Raw genomic sequence first — 13,221 nt, forward strand, 5'->3', positions numbered from 1 at the left:
TAAATGAAAAAGTGAATCAGAATGCAATTTTATTTCATGGTCACAGAAAATGACAATCTTGTATGGGATTATACATTTATATGTTCCCTTCCCATTGTCATCAAGAACAAGCAATTGGTGATTGAGAAAATTGATTAGGAAAAATGAATTGATCTCCCCAAAATAGAAGAATCTTGATTTGCAGCATAATTTTACTTTCTATTATTTCATCAATTGAGTATCCAAGTTTTTAGCTTTAAAAAAATATAGTTTATTATAAGAATAAATGAGGACGTCTAAGTAAATGGATGTATTTCTACATTGAATGATGCCAGTTTCTGTCTATAGTATGCTAAATTCCATCTAACATTAAATCAAGATGAGGGAATATTTTAGATTATATTAGCGAAAAAGAAATGGGAAAATAATCACTGAATTCTATAGACAATATGGCATCATTTGAAATAAAGGCTGCTTTTAAAGGATAATAAAAAACTTCACTTGTTATTTAGTAATTCTGACTGAAAACTTTGGCCTCAGTGGCCATACAGGTTAGGAGTAAAGCCCAAATCTCTATCAGTATAAAGAAGTTCATGTTGTGATGTGTACAAGCCTATGAAATAGACAAACAACATTAAACAAAAGGTCAAGGTGATAGTAAGGGCGTCTGGATTTTCCAATCAATGGATTTGTTAGTATGGAAAACGTAGGTAAGGAAAGTAGAATAATAATCTCTTTGATCTCACTCAATGACATTTTCTGCTGGACACTATGCCATATCTAATAGAGGTGATGATGCTGCTCATGGGCTGAATCTCCCTAAATTTTGGCAAATGATTCTCCTTACTGATGGGCATGGACTAGGAGCAGGAAATGTGGTAATTCCAAAGTTTTCTCTAACTTATTCATTTAAGATCTAGCATTCTAAACCAAGCATATAGAATAAATGACACTAATTATATTCATTAAGATTATCATTTTACATTTCTTAAAGAAGAGATCACTGACAATATTTTTTAGAAAGTTCAAAATGAATGTTATTGGAATGAGCTAGAAGAGATGCATCTGAGAACTCAGAACAGAAAAGGGGGCACAGGGGAATCTGTTTCTATATCTTTAAAAAATTATAATTTTAACATATACTAATACCAATTTATGCTCTGCTACTTTTTGCTTAACCTTTGAGTAAAATTATTCTTATATATTATTGCCTAGCATGTTTGTTTCAGAAAAAAATAAAAAGTAAAACGATACTGATGGTTCAGTGGTTAGTATTTTCAAAAGAAAAACATACATAAACCAGGGCTACTGTTTGATTGCGTGTGTCAGGGAAAGCAAATGACCAAATAATAAAGGTAAAGAGAAAACTTGTCCAAAGGACAGAATTTTTTTCACAAAAATATAAACCTTGACATATTTACTGAACTACTATGTCTCAGAACCTGTGTTGGGCCCTGCAGATGTAAAAAGTAAGGCATAATCCTGATCTCAGGAGCTTACATTTTGGGGTTAAAATACTCATATATATATTCTAATGAATACACACACACACACACACACACACACACACATATATACACGTTAGGAAAAAATATAAGATTAAATAAAATCTATCATTAAGCATTCTATAGCATAGGAGTGAAGAGTTTGCCACTGGAAGATGTAACAGGGACTCTGAACTCACACTCTATTGGAAGAGTCCTAATTAGCGAGCAGAATTAAATTAAAGAAAAAAGTTTACTGTATAGAGGGAAAGACAACATCAAAATAAGGTAGTGATTGAAAATATAAAATGTTTAACAAAATGTAAATTATTTCATATGGAAGAAATGAGGAAGACAGGAGAAATATATATAATTGTTTTTTATAATTTTGGCCTGAGAAAAATTTTCTAAATTTGCTATCAGAATATCATATTCAGTGATAAAAATAGAGGGGGAGTACAAAGGCTTTAAGGCCCAACTTCATTACTTAACTAATAAAAGTGACCTGGGAGAACTAACTTCCAAGGCCCTTAGCATTTCAGTTTCCTCACATAAAAATTGGGAATAAAATATTTTGTTGTCACCATCATGCAATATCGTTTTGAAAGCCAAATGAGTTAATGTCTTTTAAAGTATCTAGAACAGTGCCTGACACATAATAAGCATTCAATAAATATGAGTTATTACTAATATTAACAAAATCAGAAACTGTAAGACATTGATATATGTAATTGTATATAGTACAAAAACAAAGTTTGTAGAGGTAGTTGTGCTAAAGTGTGTTGGTTACACCAGGTGGGATAACTGAAAGGACTCACAGAGTTCTCAGTGTGCACTGAAACATGTAAGTCTCTTACTAAAGGCAAAGGATAGATTGAGGAGGAGAAAAAGAGTGAAGGCGGCACCGGCATCAGAGAGATTTTCAGGTGCAGCCCCACAGGGGCCTTTCTTGGGCACACATGATGAGATTCATCACCAGGTTATGAAACACCAAGCTATGCCGTAGGAATCTTAGCATCAGGAGAACCTGGACAAAAAAAAAAAAAAAATTCCAATGGGATCTTTTATGCCTCACTGGTTACTAAGTTGAGCCAGGTTGAAAAACTGGTAAAACCAGGTATAAATTACCATTTCATATATCCTAAAATAATGCAAAAAGGCTAGTCCCTGGTGTTTCAAGGATAATATTGACCAGCACATCATCAGTCACTAATTAGAGTATCTTATCCGAATCTTGGCCAAGGGGCAGTACCAGGATTATAGCTGTCTCCAAAAAGGAGCATAGAGGTGCCCCAATATAGCTACAGGATATAACTTTATCTTATCCATTCCTCACTTCTGACTCATATTCAAACTTTTACAATTATAAACTGTTTGTTATCATATTATCTGCATGTTTCACACCTTTTATAAAATAGAAAAGGCAAAAAACAACCAAAATATTAATTATTTGTATTATTCAATGAAGTATAGTGTTGCTTCAAAGAAACATTTCCATTTCCAGTATTCCAATCCAAACTTGTTTGTAATCTTGTAAAATTTGACAACTTTGTTACCTCCTTTCATCATCAAAATCTGAACTTTGGCAATGATATTACCAAATTAACTAAGTAAAAATTATTTAAGTATTAAGTAAATCTAGTTGCTCCTCTATCAAACCAGCTTCGAAGAGAAGAACATTTTGTGGAGGTTTTCATTCAGTCTACTATTACATCTGATCACTGATATCAATATTATCAATCCAATTTCATTGTATCAATTACATCAATATTATGGTTAAAAGCAGTTATATTATGTTTTAGAATAAAATTATGAGAAAATTCATCAGTTTTAAATATAAAAGCATTTTATCAGCCTTTCCAACAAAAGCAGTTCTTGCCCATGTAAGAAATGTTGTCATGGATTAGGGTATAAATCAAAAAGTGAAATTCCAGCTAATTTTGAATTCCAAACCCCTTTATGGGCATAGCCATATGTCTTTTTTCATGCTATAAAGTTGCTAGTATTGGTTCCCAATGAGCCTTATCTTTAAGTAATGCCCATTTCTCCTCGATGGTAAAATCCTAGTCAAGTTTGATAGATTTCCAATTCCAACTAACTGCACTATTGAATATGAATATATAATGACTAGACCTTGGCAGTCACAGAGCACCTATGCAAATTACATTATTCAATTATGAATTCTTACAGGTTAGAGCACCGTAAATCTCTCATAAAATTATTCCTTATGCTTTTGCTGCCATGATCCCAGGTCATTGACCTTGAGCTGATGAAGCAACATTAGAATTACTTCAAGCGTTCTTTCTCAAGGTGTTGTTAGTGTTATTGACACATAAAGATAGATGACCCCAGATTGAATGCCTCTTAAATCATTCGGAGCCCACATTGGATCTTCAGCCCAAAGCAAATTAGGTGGTATTGTAAGCAATTAGCTTCATCCCAGTGGGCATAGTAAGTATAGCTAAGAGATAATAGTCTCTTTTCCTCAGCCTCTCACATGACACCAAATTAATGTGGCATTTTCTTTTTGAATGATCATTTATTGGTTTCCTTTTAAAGAGCAGTCTTCTCCCTCTTTTTCCATTTGTCATTTTTACCCTGAGGAATAGAGTGAAGAAATAAGATGGAGTCACTATAGTCAAGATGCTAAATTACTAAAACCAAGTAGGTTGAGAAAGCTATTAACTAGCCTGTTTTTAACTTATACATTTGAATTTTCCAGTCTTTTATTAATGCCTGGATATATGCCAAACCTCCAGATAATCCTCTAATTACTCCCAGAAGGACTAGGAAAAGAATGTTTACTTACCTGCCCAGACCACCTGACATCTATTATTCAGACTACTGGTCATCTATAGGAAGACCATCATGGACCAATCCTTTCACCATCAAAATTCGAACTTTGAAAATTCTTAAGGGAACAGAGGCTAAGAATACAGGACTGATTCTTCTCAAGAATGTAGTTCACCATGAGAACTCTTAGTTTTTCTTTCTTTGGAACACTCTGGGTAGTGCCTAGTTGTGCTTCTGACTTGCAAACCCTAAGACCCTTGAATAATTCTTTATTATTTATTTCTAACTGAAGCCTCCTGACTTTTTCTTAGTATGTTCAACAACCCAGAGCCTCTGGCGAAGGTCATCAAGTTCCAACAAGACCCACAGAATTGGCAGCAATATGAATCTGGCTAATCTGGATTAAGTGCAGATTTATAGGACTATCTGATCTCCTCTGTAGGAAAGAGGCAGAAACCATTGATCTTAATTTCATTCAAGTTTTGGAGGCACATAAGGCACATAAATAATCTATTATAATTACTTAAACTCTAATCATTGGGTATATTATTACATATTTATCATATATTGCATAAATTACTCAATTATTAACATAATATATACCTCTGTATACATATATATGCCTATTATATGGCAATTGTTAAAATAAAAATACATACCTCTATGTATGTATATATGTATCTATATGCTTTAAATGTACATGTTCATTTATTGACATGCACACTTTTTCATGACATACTATTAGGGCGGAAAAGCCTAGTTATAAAAGCGTAGTTTTAGCCCTTATAATTTTGAAGATACACAGCTGGAGAAGAGTGCATAGGTAGAAAAGTAGATAATATCTAAAATTATATTCATCCAAGTGTTAATAGTATTTGCCTCTGGGTGGTAGATTTAGAAAGATTTTAACTTTCTTCTTATATTTGTGGGGTGAAAGTTCATTATTACTATTATCTTTTATATTTGGAAATAAAATTTGTTACTTTTATTAAAAATATAAAAACATAAAATATAAATTAAGGAAAGAGAGCAGAGAAAATTCTTAAGTGGACAGAAAATAAAGACCAAAATAATATCCTTAAAGTATAAATTGACTGTAAAATGTTGATGGAGAATAAAACTTCCATAAAAGATAAATATTGTATGTATAAAATATAATATATAGCCCTGACCGGTTTGGCTCAGTAGATAGAGCATCAGCCTGCGGACTGAAGGGTCCCAGGTTTGATTACGGTCAAGGGCATGTGCCTTGGTTGAGGGCACATCCCCAGTGGGGGGCGTGCAGGAGGCAGCTGATCAGTATTTCTCTCTCATTGATGTTTCTAACTCTCTATCCCTCTCCCCTCCTCTCTATGGAAAAATCAATAAAATATATTAAAATATATATTTAATATATAAAAGTCATAAAAACTCAAATATTAAATTAAATCATTTTCATTAGGTATTTCTGTGAAAGAGTTAAAATCTTAAAGGAGATGCAAGATGACTTCAGGTGAATCCCACCTGCCAGATCTAAAACTCCTTGCTCTGCTGACTGCTAAATTGAACTTTTTCAATTTGTGATTAAAAAACAAAACCCTGTAAATTGATTTTTAATGGAATTTGATGCCAAATCTTCATGCACCTACAATGTCACTGATAAGAGAATTTTTATAAATTTTAGTTAGCAAATGAATTTTCATAATTCATGTAGATAGGAAAGACATAATACTAAAACAGACATATTAAGTACAAGAACAGATAAAGGGCAATGGAGTGAAATAATTTGAGCAGTGGAAGCTTAACTTCTCACTGACAAAACCATTCATGTCACATTTCTTATTTCAACACAGGTTCTTTCCGTATAGAACCATTGGCAAAGTCACCAGGTTAGCAGGAATTTTGCTTCTATCTTCATGTTGAGGAAGTAAAATATGAATTTAAAATATATCTAAAATAGCATAATCATATTAATAATTCAAGAAAAGACAGTTGATGTTAAAAATTAGAGCTTTGTAATAAGCTAATATTATGGGTTGAATTGTGTAACCTTTCCTCCCCCAATTCACATGATTAAATCTTAACTCCCAGTAAACCAGAATGTGACCTTATTTAGAGATAAGATCTTTACAGAGGTACTCTTGTTAAAATGAGGTCCCTAGGGTGAGCTCTAATCTGAGTATGACTAGTAATCTTACTAACAGGAAAAATTTTAATAGAAATGGGAAGTCAATGTACAAGACACAGGTCAAAGTCAGACACAGATGTAATCTGCAAGCCAAGGATCAGGAATAAGTATTCCCTGCAGCCCTCAGAAGGAACCAACCCTGCCCGATGATATCCAGATCTAGCCTCCAGCACTGTGAGACAATACATTTCTGTTTAAGCCACTCCCTTTGTGGTCCATTGTTGCTGCACACCTAGCAAACTAAAACAGCCAATATAAACATTTATCTGAAGGTTTTAAGGGATACAATTTGTTTTTTAAAAGAACTTTTCACCAGTTTTCAGATACAAACACTTTTCAAAAATGAAGCTGCCAAGTATTTTGCTATTTTTGAAATATATCCTTTTATTTTTTTATGTATTTCTTTAAAATATGAAGGCCAGTATTCAAAAAGAAATTTAGAAACACGATTAGACAGGAAGATATGGATCATCTATGACTAATTCCTTATAAATACATAAGCAAAGCATTTTGAGAAGAAAAAACAAACCCACAGCATCCATACGTTAAATATTATAAACAGAGAGAAGAAAGAAAAAAAGAACATAACCAAGGGCAACTAAATTCAAAATGTAACATTCTCTTGAGGAAACCAGTAAAACTATTTTTATTTTATAATCTTTGCACATTGCCTCTGAGTATTTCCACAGCTTTCCTACAGGATATATCTCTTTAATAAACCCTAACTGATAACACTGAATGTATACTAGAGATCTTCAGCAGGCTGCTTTGCATTTTGAAAGTTAGGTAATGATATTTCAAATAGACACTGAGTTGTATCCTAAATAAATTATATATATGTGTGTATATATATATATATATATATATATAGACACACACGCACACACACACACACACATATACACCACACATATACACACGCACGCACACACATACGCACACACACATACATGCACAACCTCAAGCGACAACTAAAAATGAATTTAACACCTGAAGAAAAAGACAGAAAAACAAGGAAAAAAACAGAACCCCATATTCAGAGTTACTTAAATGAGAAAAGCAGAGGTGAAATAATTTAACTATATAAAATGCCATTACTGGGCCTGGCTGGTGTGGTTCAGTGGTTGAGCATTGACCTATGAACTAGGAGGTCACAGTGAGTCCAGTTGTTTTCCTGAGCAAGATACAAGGGTGATTTCTTCCCTGGGTTTTTGTCCAGATGGATTCTAAGAATGAAGCCATGGACAAAAGGTGGTAGGTGAAAAGGGTGGAAATTTATTGGAAGCCAGTACAGACTTCCAGGTAGGGACAGGGTCCCACCAAGCTCCTTTTTCTAAGGTTTATAAAGGCTACAGTTTTTTGTTTCTTCATACTCCCTTCTAATTGGTAGCTTCAAAGCCCAAACCCCACGTGGTGCCCTCCTCTTTCTCTACCCTTTTAGTGGTAGAATTTCCTATCTCCTGTAAAAATCTGTTTTCCTCTTTCTCCCACTTGTTGGCATTTCTCTATCCTCTGTGAAAGTTTGCTTCCTCTTTCGCCCCATACCCCATGGCTTTTCTCTATCTTCTGTGTATGGATTTCTGCCTCTCCCCTTATCCTGTGGCACCTCTTTTTTTTCTCTGTGAATGTATACCTTTGGCAGCTCCAAGCCCTCACCTATGCAGTCCTCCCCAATGGACCCTCTTTATTCTTAAATCTCCCTAAACCTGCCTATTTTATCCCTAAAACTTCTTTCAACAGTTTGATTCCTGGTCGGGCATATGCCCTGGCTGCAAGCTCAAACCCCAGTGTGGGGCATGCAAGAAGCAGCCAATCAATGATTCTCTCTCCTTATTGATGTTTCTATCTCTATCTCCCTCTCCTTTCCTCTATGAAATCAATAAAAATATATCTTTTAAAAAAATACAATAATAATAAATAAAATGTCATTACCTGAAATTATAGTGGCATCATAGCATATTTTGTAAAAGACATCCTTAATCTTGTCTTAATGTAAAGACTTCAACTCAACATTTTAAATTAAGCCAGGGAATGGCAGGTTCCACAGCTCCACAGCACAGTCTTTTGTCTGGAATCAGAAACAAGGCAGCTGTAGAAGAAAGTACAATGCACTTACATAAAGTTCTTGTAAATAAGTAATATACTATCATATATGCATAACTGCTGTGCAGATCATGGGACATTCCCGAGTGAATGAGGGTGGTAAGGTATAGGTGAGCACAACTTTTTTTTTTTTTAAGATATATTTTATTGGTTTTTTCACAGAGAGGAAGTGAGAGGGATAGAGAGTTAGAAACATCAATGAGAGAGAAACATCCATCAGCTGCCTCCTGCACACCCCCCACCGGGGATGTGCCCGCAACCAAGGTACATGCCCTTGACCAGAATCGACCTGGGACTCTTCAGACCCTAGGCCGACGCTCTATCCACTGAGCCAAACTGGTCAGGGCAAGCACAACTTTTGAAAGGTGGCTCAGGTATTATGTGTCTGAGGATGTGGCTTTCTGGCTGAGATCTGGGGTTCTGTGACAGTTTGGGAGAAAAGCCTTGGGTTGAGAAATCTCCCATATAGAGGCCCTGAGGCAGGAACAGGCTTGGTGAATTAAAGGGTAGAAAGAGTCTGGAGAATGAGCAAATGGTAACCCATGTAGCAGAAACTGAAAAGAACCAGAGATCAGGAAGGGCCTAGAAAATGTTGGCCACGAGCCTGGATTAGCACTTTAGAAAGCCATTGGAGGGCTTCAATTTATGTTTTTAAGTCTCATCTTGGCTTCTCTGAGAAGAATGGAGAGGAAGGAAGAAAAATGTCATGATAGAGAACTGTCTTATCCACTGCTGTACTCCCAGGGGCTAGCATGAAATAGGTGCTCAGTATTTGTTAAATGAAGAAATTCCTGGGTTACAAAGAACAGGTATGAGGAATCTGTGGCATCAGGTTTAAAAATTAACAGTTTTCATAAACCATGGGACAGACTGTCAAACCTCAGAGAGAAGGGAGGGGAGGGTGGGTGGGAAGTGATCAACCAATGAACTTGTAGGCATATATGCATAACTCATGGACATAAACAATAGTGTGGTGAAGGCCTGGGCGGGGGGGGGGGGGGGGTAGAGCTGGAAGAAGCAGGATTCTAGCTAAAAGGGGTCAATGAGACATCTGCAATGCTTTCAACAATAAAGGTTTTAAAAAATCAAATCAAATCAATTATAATAAAATAAAAATTAACAGTTTTTAAAAACTCATAGACACAGACAACAATATGGTGATTAAGAGAAAAGGGAAGTAGGGGGAGATATAAAAAGATAAAAGGGGGATAAATGGTGATGGAAGAAGAGTTGACTTGGAGGGGGAAAAGAATTCTTACATGTGGAGAGCTAAATTCAATCCTTACAGGACTCCTCTGAGATGGAAAGTGCCATGGATAAAGGGCAGAGTGGAAGAAGTACTATCTGTGAATTTGGCAGGTGATCCGACTAGCCCACTAAAGAATGAGAGAAGCCCATGGTTCAATCCACCCACTGCCTCAGCCAGCAGCCAGTTAACTCCCAGACTCAGAATGGGTACCACGGACACACGATGGAGCTCAGCCAAGGCAAGAGGCATCCAGTTGAGCCCAGCCTAAATTGCTGACCTACAGTGATTGAGAACATAAGCTCAATAAATGGAATCATAAGCTAAAAAATAAATGTTTTTTTAATTAACAACTTTTAAATGTATGTGTGGGTTGCATGAGTAATGAACATTTCTGGAGATGTAGAATTATGATTTGAGCAATCTCAGCACTCATATTGGTAAAATATACAAAAGAAAAGAAACAGGGGGGAAAAGGAAGAAAATGGCCCAAATACACCATTAATGTACAGGGTCTATGACTCGGCAGCAGCAGCATGTGAATTTTTAATTGACTATTGCACTTCTCTGAAATTATACATCTGCTATGTATGTGTCCCTGAGGGTAATACAGCTTCTCCGTTAATGATGATTAAAATAGAAAACATATTTTACCTCATTAAAATTCATTTAGCAAACAATCATTCAGCCCCTAATTTTTCCAGAGACTGTCAAAAGCTGAATACAGCCCAGTCCTTGCAAACACTGTCTAGCTGAGAGCAGCGCCACCAACAGGCAGTTCATAGGACATTTTTCCCACTTGATTTGTTCTGAGAAAGTTATGTGAAAGGTCAGCTACTACTGAGCCAAGAGAAAATGTAGGGAGCAAAAGTGTACCTGCCCCCCACTTTCAGCAAGAGGATGGGGCACTGAATACGGGGGAATGAGGATATACCTGGGTGGTGTAGAGCTCAGCCCAGAAAAAGACTGCATGTCCTTTTTACAACTGGCCACCCCAAATCACCCAACACAATGCCTAAGCAGAGCTGTCCCACACATTATCATGCCCCCCGCCCCCTTCCCCTCCTCTCTGACCAGGTGGAGACATTTAGAATTGCCTGGAAAACTGGGCAATGTGGAGTCCTCAAAACTGGTGGTGAATCAGGTTCCTCTTCCGCATAGCTGATTAACTATTTGAATGCTCACTGTCTCTGGGAGTCTGATGGCTTTAATGATAAGATGGTAGATTCGGTATCCATTCCACACAGTGTGGTCTAAGGGTTAATGCCATAGCAATCCAGGCACAGTGCTCAAGCAGCTTGTCCCATTTCCCTGAATTTTGGTGCTATGGGAAATGTCAGGGAGAGATGTTCAATTTTCCCAGGGGTTCGCAGTCTTGGAAGGCTTCAAAGAAGGGGAGTCATTTACTAGTACTATGGTCTTAAAAAGACAACATCAGAAGAGAAATAAATTGAGCTCAAGTGTGTGTATGCAAAGTACAAGTGATTGAATTTAGAGTTGATTGTGGGAATCGCGGTGGAAGTTAAAGACAGAATGACTGTTTTGTGAAATAACATTTTTAAAATATACAATGTATGAAGAGGTGTTACATTGTTATTATTAAACTTTTTTAGTGACAGCAATGATCTGATTGGGAAAATGTTTTAGTAAGGTAATTCCCACCTCAACTTGACTCCTACAAAAATAATCATTTAGAGCAGCGGTTCTCAACCTGTGGGTCGTGATCCCTTTGGCGGTTAAACGACCCTTTCACAGGGGTTGCCTGAGACCATCCTGCATATCAGATATTTACATTACGATTCATAACAGTAGCAACATTACAGTTATGAAGTAGCAGTGAAAATAATTTTATGGTTGGGTCACAACATGAGGAACTGTATTTAAAGGGCCAGAAGGTTGAGAACCACTGATTTAGAGTCAGTCATTTCTGAATGGTAAAGGCATCACAGAACATAAGTGAGAGAGTCTTGAAAAGGTGCCTAATGGATTCAAAGTGGGAACAGAACAATTAGTTCCAAGTAAAATCCAAGGGGTATTTGTAGGATGTGCAGGCTGAGTGTAATTCTTACATTTTCCCTTTGGTTGATAGTTATGCTCACAATTTATTTCTGCATAATGGTGTTTTAGTCCCTACATCAGTAAGTTTTATATTTAAGATTCTTTACAACAATACCAATAAAATAATAAAAACTCAGAAGAAAAGTTATATTACTCTGACTGGCATAGATATGTAAATAGAAAAACATCAAAATTGCCAAGAGCAAGTATGTGGCTTGGTTCCTAGAAAATTCGATCAGATTGGATTTCTGAGATTAAACACTCTAGCTTTTAATGCCTAGAGTTTTGTTGTCTTTCATTGCTCCAGTGGAAGCAAGCTGCTAAATGTTTTACTTGCTTTTCCTTCTCAGACTCCATTTTCAATACTTACAGCCGTAGGGACTTAGTAGTGAAGGAAAGTAAGAAAGAGAAGCAGAAAAGAAATAATAGTTAGCACTTTCATACTTTAACTTTTACAACTCAACAGTTTTTAATAATTTATTATGTATAAAATAGGCCCTCTTGTCTGTTTCTGAACACTGGACTTCAAGCAGCAAATATGAATAACAAAATCCTACCATTTTTATCACAAATTTATTGTGTGGCACTTTTCTGGGCATTTTATTGCTTTTCCACATTTGTCCAAACTAGTAAAAGAGTTTGATACCTCTTTCCTATCTAAACAATTCATCAGCAACTGTGAGGATAAAAAAAAAAAGGAAACCAAGATGGTGGCATAGGTAAACACCAGAAATTGCTGCCTCGAACAACCACTTCAAAAATACAACCGACATCATCCAGAACCACAGGAAGGCTGGCTGAGTGGAAATTCTACAACTAGAAGGAAAGAGAAAAGCATACCAAGACTCAGAGGAGGTACGGTGCGGAGGTAAAATACAAAGGTGGGGAGGTGCATGTGGAGCGAGCTGGCGGCTGAGGACATGATTGTCTTTTTCAATCGGGAGGGAGTCTCAAGCTCTGAGCTCCAGTTCTGGGCGAGTCTCTGGGGACCCAGACTCATACGGGGAGAAACTGGACTGTCTGGCATCAGTCAGAACTTGAGGGCGGCTTTCCATGGAGGCGCTCGCAGCAATTGCCGGGGTCTCTGAGGGCAGGACTGAGAGCAGCCATACTGCTCGCTCTGCCCGCCCTGTTGATCTCCTGGGACTCCGCCCCGCCCAAGCCATGCACGGAAGCTTTTGCATATGAAAGGCCCGGCCCCTTGTAATCTGAAAATTGCTTAACAAACTGCAGCTGCCCCAAGGCCCCAGGGCAACTTGCATTGCTTTACAGCTGGCTTCTGCTGGGTAGCCTCAGGAAGAGGCTAGATTAGCATCTCCTTAGATCCAAGAGCCAGTGTACCCAGTGGTCAGAGTGGGACCATCCAATTACACATCCTCAGATACATAAGG

Source organism: Myotis davidii, unplaced genomic scaffold (genome assembly GCF_000327345.1).
Source record: "Myotis davidii unplaced genomic scaffold, ASM32734v1 scaffold71, whole genome shotgun sequence".
Taxonomy (NCBI): domain Eukaryota; kingdom Metazoa; phylum Chordata; class Mammalia; order Chiroptera; family Vespertilionidae; genus Myotis; species Myotis davidii.